Source organism: Rattus norvegicus, chromosome 19 (genome assembly GCF_021556685.1).
Source record: "Rattus norvegicus strain SHRSP/BbbUtx chromosome 19, alternate assembly SHRSP_T2T, whole genome shotgun sequence".
NCBI lineage: Eukaryota > Metazoa > Chordata > Mammalia > Rodentia > Muridae > Rattus > Rattus norvegicus.
In genome coordinates, this window is record NC_141552.1 from 40,682,006 (window position 1) to 40,689,436 (window position 7,431).

Here is a 7,431-nt window from a genome sequence, read left to right on the forward strand (position 1 = left end):
TGTCAAGAAAGGCATGCTCCAAGAAAAGAGGACCAAAAGAGAAGTTATTTGGAATTTTCCAAATAATCCAGAAAGGTAGGAGGGCTTAGAACTCTCTCTATATACCTGCAGCTCATAAGCTTCTACCTACAAAATAGTTTTGAACAAACTTACTGTAACACTGCTGGGTTTGACAGAGTTGAACAGTCCTTTAACAATACTTGTAAACTTTTCCAGTGACCAGGCAGAGGTGGCTGTCCCTTGGTTGTTTCTTGGCTGTCTCTAAACAATGTGTAGAATTGAAAAACGTGGTTGGAAAAAGGTCTGCAGGGAATTTCTTTTCAGTCCGTTGAAAATATTTGAGGCTCAGATGAAAGGGTATCGTTATAGCATTGTGGAAAGGAAGGACATTATGCAGTTTAATCTGCTTAGGTTATAGCAGTTGAACACTGTTTTAGGGCCAGAAGGTATAGCTTCAATGCTAAGGTGGCTGACAAGCATGCATCCCCAGATCTAAGCAGGTGACCAGTGCTGCATGAAGGTGTGCATGTGTGCATGTATGTGCATGTGTGTGTGAACTAATCCAGCATTTCTCTTGTCTTCCATCGAAGACTCCAGGAATTCAGATGTATCACTAATGTGCTGCACAGTGCAGGGGATATTTGAGAGCCATACTTTTAATTTTTGAATGAATGAATTTAATACATGCACAGCTGTAGGATGTGAAGGCAGGTAAAGATAGAACGAGACCCGTCATTGGATGAGAAGGAAGGATGGGCAGGAGAAAAGTTTGAGGGAAGAGGAGGAGACTGGAACGGAAGGAGGCTGGAGAGTGGAGGAGACGAGGGAGAAGCTGTGGAGAAAACATGGAGGCTGATGTTAAGATTCCACTCTGTGCATTTACAGGTTGTTATGGATGTTCTTAAGGGATGGATGTGTATAGGGCTTTGTATGTTTAGGTGGGCAATTATATCTTATCAATTGGATCAGAGTTTATTGTGTTTAAGAGAGTGTTTGGCAGCTGGGACACTAGGCCGCCGTGGAATTGGGATGTGTGTTTCTGGCGAGATATCTACCAGATATCTTGGGACACTGTGATGCCGGATCTAGAGGGGTAAACGACAGCCATAAATTTTTTTATAATTTTACAGCAACACACAGCAAAGAAAAGTTAAATAAGAAGTAGGCAGTAGTAGGTAGATAGAAATATCAGGTAGACAGCAAAACATTACCAGCCATGTGCCCATGGCATCCATTAGGTATGACTGTGATAGCTTTGGTGCCAGAGAAAACGAATATAACATCAAACCAGGAGTCTACAGCCTTCAGCAGATGACTGGGGAAAGGGAAGAAGTCCACTGCAGTTCCCCATTGAGCTTTCTCTTCACAGATGAACTTCCTGTTCCCACTGCAGACATGTTTGCCTCACAGGATAAACAGCAGCGGCCTCTGCTGTGCTACTTCCTTGTTTATCTCTAGAGTACGTGTTTTTCACTCTTGGTCTGTGTACTGTTCTTTCCCCTCTCTTTAACAGAGTTAGGGGGATAAGGAATCTTGGAGGAGACTTTGAGATAAAAATGCTTGGGTCTAAGATCGGGGAGCCTGACCTCGCTTCCAGAGCCAGACTTTACTTCGCAGAGAATTCCAAAGTGTATAACCATTGAAGGTTTTGTGCATTATGGGAAGTCGCGGGGCTTTTCATAGATCCTTGCTTGCTTTAATTTTGTAATGCATCTTGGTAGAACCCACATTTCCTTAAGGTGTCATATGTGATAACTGCTATAAGAATGTATTTAAATACAAAAGCCAACTTGAGTTCAAATTCCAGGACTTTTGTTTACTAACTAAAAGACCTAGGAGAAATGTCTCCAACCCTTAGCTTGACTTATTTAAGCTTGGTCTGGTCTACAAAATGAGTGCCAGAACAGTCAGGGCTAGCCGAGGAGACTCTGCCTCAGAAAACCAAAAACTATTAACAAAAGGAAAGAGAAAAAACATGTGTTCAACATACATGTTTAGTGAGCTGCCTTAGTCTGCCACTTTACACAAGAGAAAAATCCTGGGTTTAAACAAGAAAAGTAATAGAGAGGTAGTGAAGTTGGCAAAGGTTTACATGGTGAGCAAAGTGGATCTGAACTCATGCCCCTCAGATCCATGGGAACGCCATGCATGGCAATGTACACGTGTAATCCCCACGTCCCAGAGTCACGGACAGGCAGATCCCCGGTGGTTGTTGGTTCAGCCTGACGTACTCAGAGAGTTCTATCCAATGTGAGACCTGTCTCACAGCACAAGATACATGGCTCCTGGGTAGCTACACTCAAGAGGGAGCTTTGGCCTCCATACCTGAGCCTGCCTGAACATGCACCTACATGAATGCACATGCACATGCACACGCACACTCAGAGGCACACACGGCATTTTTGAGAAGCCTACACATTATCTGAAATAAGGGAAATATATGGATAGATACAAATTCATCTGAATTAAAACAGCATTAGGTGCTCTGTACAAAGATGACTGTGTCCCGGAACATAGAGTGAAATGGAGTGCTATTTTAGGTCACGAAGATCTATGAGGAACGTGAAAGCATGACATTAGCTCTGAAATGATTCATGTGAATTTCTGAGACAAACATGCCAGGGAAAGAAAAATAAAAAGGCTAAGATTCTAGCACGGAAGTATGTTTATAATTAATATCTAAGGTATAGTGGAAATGGCTATAAGATATAGTATGAGTCAATAAAGACATATATTGATTAGGTAGTAAAATGTTCTGTAGAACTTGTCATTGATGGAGGGGCCAATATTATACCATTTTGTAAACGGACACTACACATAGGGCTTTTATAAGATTTGTATTATTAATGAAGTTATCTTAGCTTTAAATAGGTTGCATGGGTTTGTGAATGTGTATGTGTGTGTATGTGTGTGTTTGTGTGTTCGTGTGTGTGTGTGTGTGTGTGTGTGTGTGTTGCCAAGTTTGAAAGGCTAGTTGGATAACCAGTGATCCCCATATTTCTGCCTGTCTTTCCTTCCCCAGAAGTAGCATTACAAGGCTGCACTCATACACCCTGATGTGTGGGTGTGAGCTCTGGGGATTAACTCCAGGCAAGTACTTTATTAACTGACTTACCTTGCAGCCTCTGACTCACGAGAGACCTCAGTTTCCAGTTTGTTTGTTTGTTTTTGTTTTCTGATTACTCCCTATGCACTGAGAGATACAGTTGAAAGCTAAACTTCAAACATGATTCATACAGCTAAGCTTGCTCTGCCATTCTCCTTGGACAGAGTTAGATTCCCTCTAGTGTGCCAGCAGGTATCCTCATAGACAGCATTTAATGAACTATAATGCAATGTGCAGGGTATTCTGCGCAGTACTCGGGTCAGTGTTCTTGTCTTTAACTCTTACAGTCCAATTGCTTGTGGAAGAGGATGATTCTTGTTTGTATTTGTTTTCCAGCCTTGTACTCAGTGCCCAGAAGCAGATAAAATGCATAGGCCAAAGAGGTAGGGAAGTACTCGGCTATTTAATGCATTGACCAGGTAATTTCTACATGTTTGTAGTCACGAAAAGCAGAGAAGTTGGTGTTCTGTAAGTGAGACATAAACTTTCTTTCGCTTGCTGTTTAAACTGGGAACCCAGAAGGCAGGATCTGATTCATTGCCAGTCCAGGGTCACGAGTGAGTTAATTGAATGCAGGTTCACAAACCAGGTGATTCTCTGCAAGTAACTTCAACACCCCATTTGCATTTATTGCATGATTCTAAGTATTGTGGCATTAAAGTGCAATCATTTGGGTACTGAGTGCTGTATTTATTTTTATAATCCCATAATTCCTGAGAAGTGGTAATGGTAATAGTTTTTATGTATAGGGATGGCATATTTCTATCTTTGATTAGTATATTCGTGAAAACAACCCATGTGTTTTCTACTTTAATTTGATGAACATAAAGTGTGTGTAATTATGTGACATGTTGGTATAGGTATACATTTGTAGTGCTAAAACCTGAATATATGCATGTTCTCAAATATTTATTTGTAGTTTATATTTTAGGAAAAATAAAGTAGAGAGTGTAACATTTTATCAAAAATAGAAATATGGTGGAACAATCATATAAAATAGTGGAAAACATCAATGGCTGAAGTCTGAGAAAGAGTAACACTGCTTTAGAAAACAAAGTAATACTTCGAATCCTCAGACTTCGTCCTAACTCATGAATACCTCTTCTGTGACAAACTCCCTCCGGTATTTCCTAATTGAGACTAGAGACTAGGAAAAAGGAAAACCACTCTCTATTTCTGTCTTCCACTCAAAGCTGCGTTCTTGGTTGATTTATAGAAGGAAATGTGCATAGGCACCTGGAGCACTCACCTGACTGCTGGCATCAGCAGACACCTGTCTTGAGTGACAGCCTCTCAACTGTTTTCCACCACCATCTCCCAGACAGAAGCCCGGTGACACTGGAGACTAGGAAAGGGGTCACAGTGTGTGTGGGGGGGGATGGGGGGAGGGTGGGGGAGAGGGTGAGGGGGGAGGGAGATGAAGAAGCACGGGGAGCGAAAGGGAAGGGAGGGAGAGGGAGAGGAAAGGGAGGGAGAGAGGGGAGAGGGAGGGAGAGAGAGAGAGAGAAGCAGGGGGAGTGGCAGGGGGAGGGAGAGGGAAGGGAGGGAGAGGGAGAGGGAGAGAAAAGCAGGGGGAGGGAGAGGGACAGAGAGAGGGAGGGGGAGGGAGAGGGAGAGAGAGAAGGAGTAGGGGGAGGGAAGGGAGGTAGAGAGGGAGGAGAGGGAGGGAGAGAGAGAGGGAGGGAGGGGAAGGGGCAGGGGAAGGGAGAGGGGAAAGGGAGGGAGGGAGGGAGGGAGGGAGAGAGAGAGAGAGAGAGAGAGAGAGAGAGAGAGAGAGCGAGCGAGCGCTGGTTCTAAGCCCCCTCTGTATTTAATGTGGATCCTGTACAATGTGCCTGGATTCTTCGTCTCTTCACCTATAACAATTTTGTGTTTCTGGTGCACACTCCCGTATATGCAGTGGGTCTCACATCTTCACTTTTTAAGGCTCCGAGGACGTGGGATATTTTAGAAATTATCATGATACTTATCAAGATAGTTAAAATGAGCTGTTTCTATTATTCAGCAGTGTCTACTGTGTTCTCCTGAAACCAGTTCAGTGTTCTCTGGTATCTAAGCGCACTGTAATAGAGGAAGAGATTCCTCCAGTCAATTAAACAAGCAAGCTGGGATGAAGGACTTTTTAAATGAAACTTTCCCCCACTGTGATTACAAAAGTACAGGGCAGAGAAGCTCAGATCTAATCAGAAAAATATCAAAAGACACTCCAGGGGAGGTCAGAGAGAAAAGCTCAAACAGGTAACATTGTTCTTTTAACAAAAGGATATGTTCAGTTTAACATATTGACTGCACTGGGTCTTTTAAATCTCTTCACCATTATATATATATATATATATATATATATATATACACACACACATATATACATATATATTATTAATGGCCTATAAATGTGAGATCGAATTCTAATTAATAAGGCAGGGCCACTGATCAGTTTTAAACCTAGGTACCTAGATATTAAAACAATGTTCTTAAGCAGGGAGCAAAATACCAAATTACTGGTAAAAAGTGGCCGTGTAAGTACAGCCTAAAGGTGGTCATACTCAAGTTAGTATAAGAGCTCAGGGTAAGGTGTGTGTGTGTGTGTGTGTGTGTGTGTGTGTGTGTGTGTGTGTGTGTGCAGATTCATGCAAAGGAACTTTTGTCTCCCTCTACTCCCGACTGTGAACGTTTTCCTTGTGGGTTGGTAAATACAGTTTCGTAACGTGTCCAACTGGTTTGTGTGAAACCCATCCAGTTTCTGTGGCAGTTGGCTCTTAATTTCCACATTGGTTTTGGATCCTCTACAAGAGCCACGTGTTTGTAGGGCACGGCTATCAACCTGGATCAGTAGCGTTTGGTGCCACACAGGAGTTCTTGGCATCAGAATATGGCATTGCTTTGGTAGATCCTGGTCCAGCTATTTTGCCATCAAGATTTACCTCCCAGACCTGTGGGAATTCTCTTGTCCACCATTTCACAGCGGACTGCTTGTCTGTAACCTTAGTAACTTATTTTTTAACCTCTCGGTCAAGTGAACAGGAACCAGAGTCATGAAAGCTGCCTTTAGTTACCAATTGTGAATTCTTTATATCCAAGTTACATTCGCTAGGTACGTGGTGTTAAGTGACTGTGCCATCTAACACATTTTGCTTTAATAGATCAAAAGAATAAGGGCCACAGATGTTACCACACTCAAAGCATATGTAGCTGTACTCGATTTGCCTTACTTGGCGTGATATTTTATATTATCCGCAGAAAAATCTTAAATTTCTTCCTATTCTTGAGACTTCCACACATGAATACTTTATTTATATTGTTTGCACCCTCCTATGCCTGCCACTCCCTCTCAGAGTCAAGACCTTTTCTTATTTAATTACTGACACAATTACTGAATCCCATTCAATCTTGCTCATATTTGCGTGGATTCGTGTGTGTCGGGCTGACTACTTGAGACTGACTAACCTCTCACGGGGATTTGCCCATCAAAACTGATTCTCTCTTTCACCAGCCATTGATGTCCTACAGCTCTGCATGTAGGAGTGGGGACTTGTGAAATCCATCCCTGCCTATTTTGGCATGTCTACTCGTGGGATCATTATGCAATGTCTTATTTTGGCCACCACATTGTTGAGCTTTCTTGGGTATAGCACCCATGTCAAGTCTGGAAGACACTGCATTGAAGCAGATGTCCTGGGCTTCTTGCTCTGACATTCCCGCCAGTCCTCTGTGTTCCCTGAGTCTTGGGTATGAAGGTTACATTATAGAGATACTAAATGGGCTGGGCACCACATAGTCATGTGTTTTCTGCATTTTGACCAGTTGTTTGTAGCAAAATGATGTCACAGAGGCTTAAGTAACTGTTGCAAAGTCATATACCTGTGAGGAGTTAGCTCACAGACACTGCTACTGGGTTTTCCAGATCATCTCCTTACTTAAAAATTACTACTGAATACAATGAGCAGAATCTCCTGTGGTCCTTAAACCCTCTCTATATTGACCTGCTGTTCTTTCATGTCCAAAATTTAGGAAGTAAATGAATTCATTCACGTAACACTTATAACACTTCCAATCCTGTAAGTAAAGCTCATGTTTATGGACGACCACTGTAACCGGCTCTTCTGAATATCTATGGAGAGTCAAACAATAATCATGAAATAACAGCAGTTCATCTTAATGCAATCCATGATTACTATGTAGTCCATAATACTGTAGCTTCCACCAATTCTCTCTCCCATATGTATTTTATAATGATAATGAATCTATAGTGATCTGCCCTGAACATCAACTTTGCACAGTAGGTGAAATCCAGATGGGGTCACAAGACTAATCAAAGCCACCCAGCT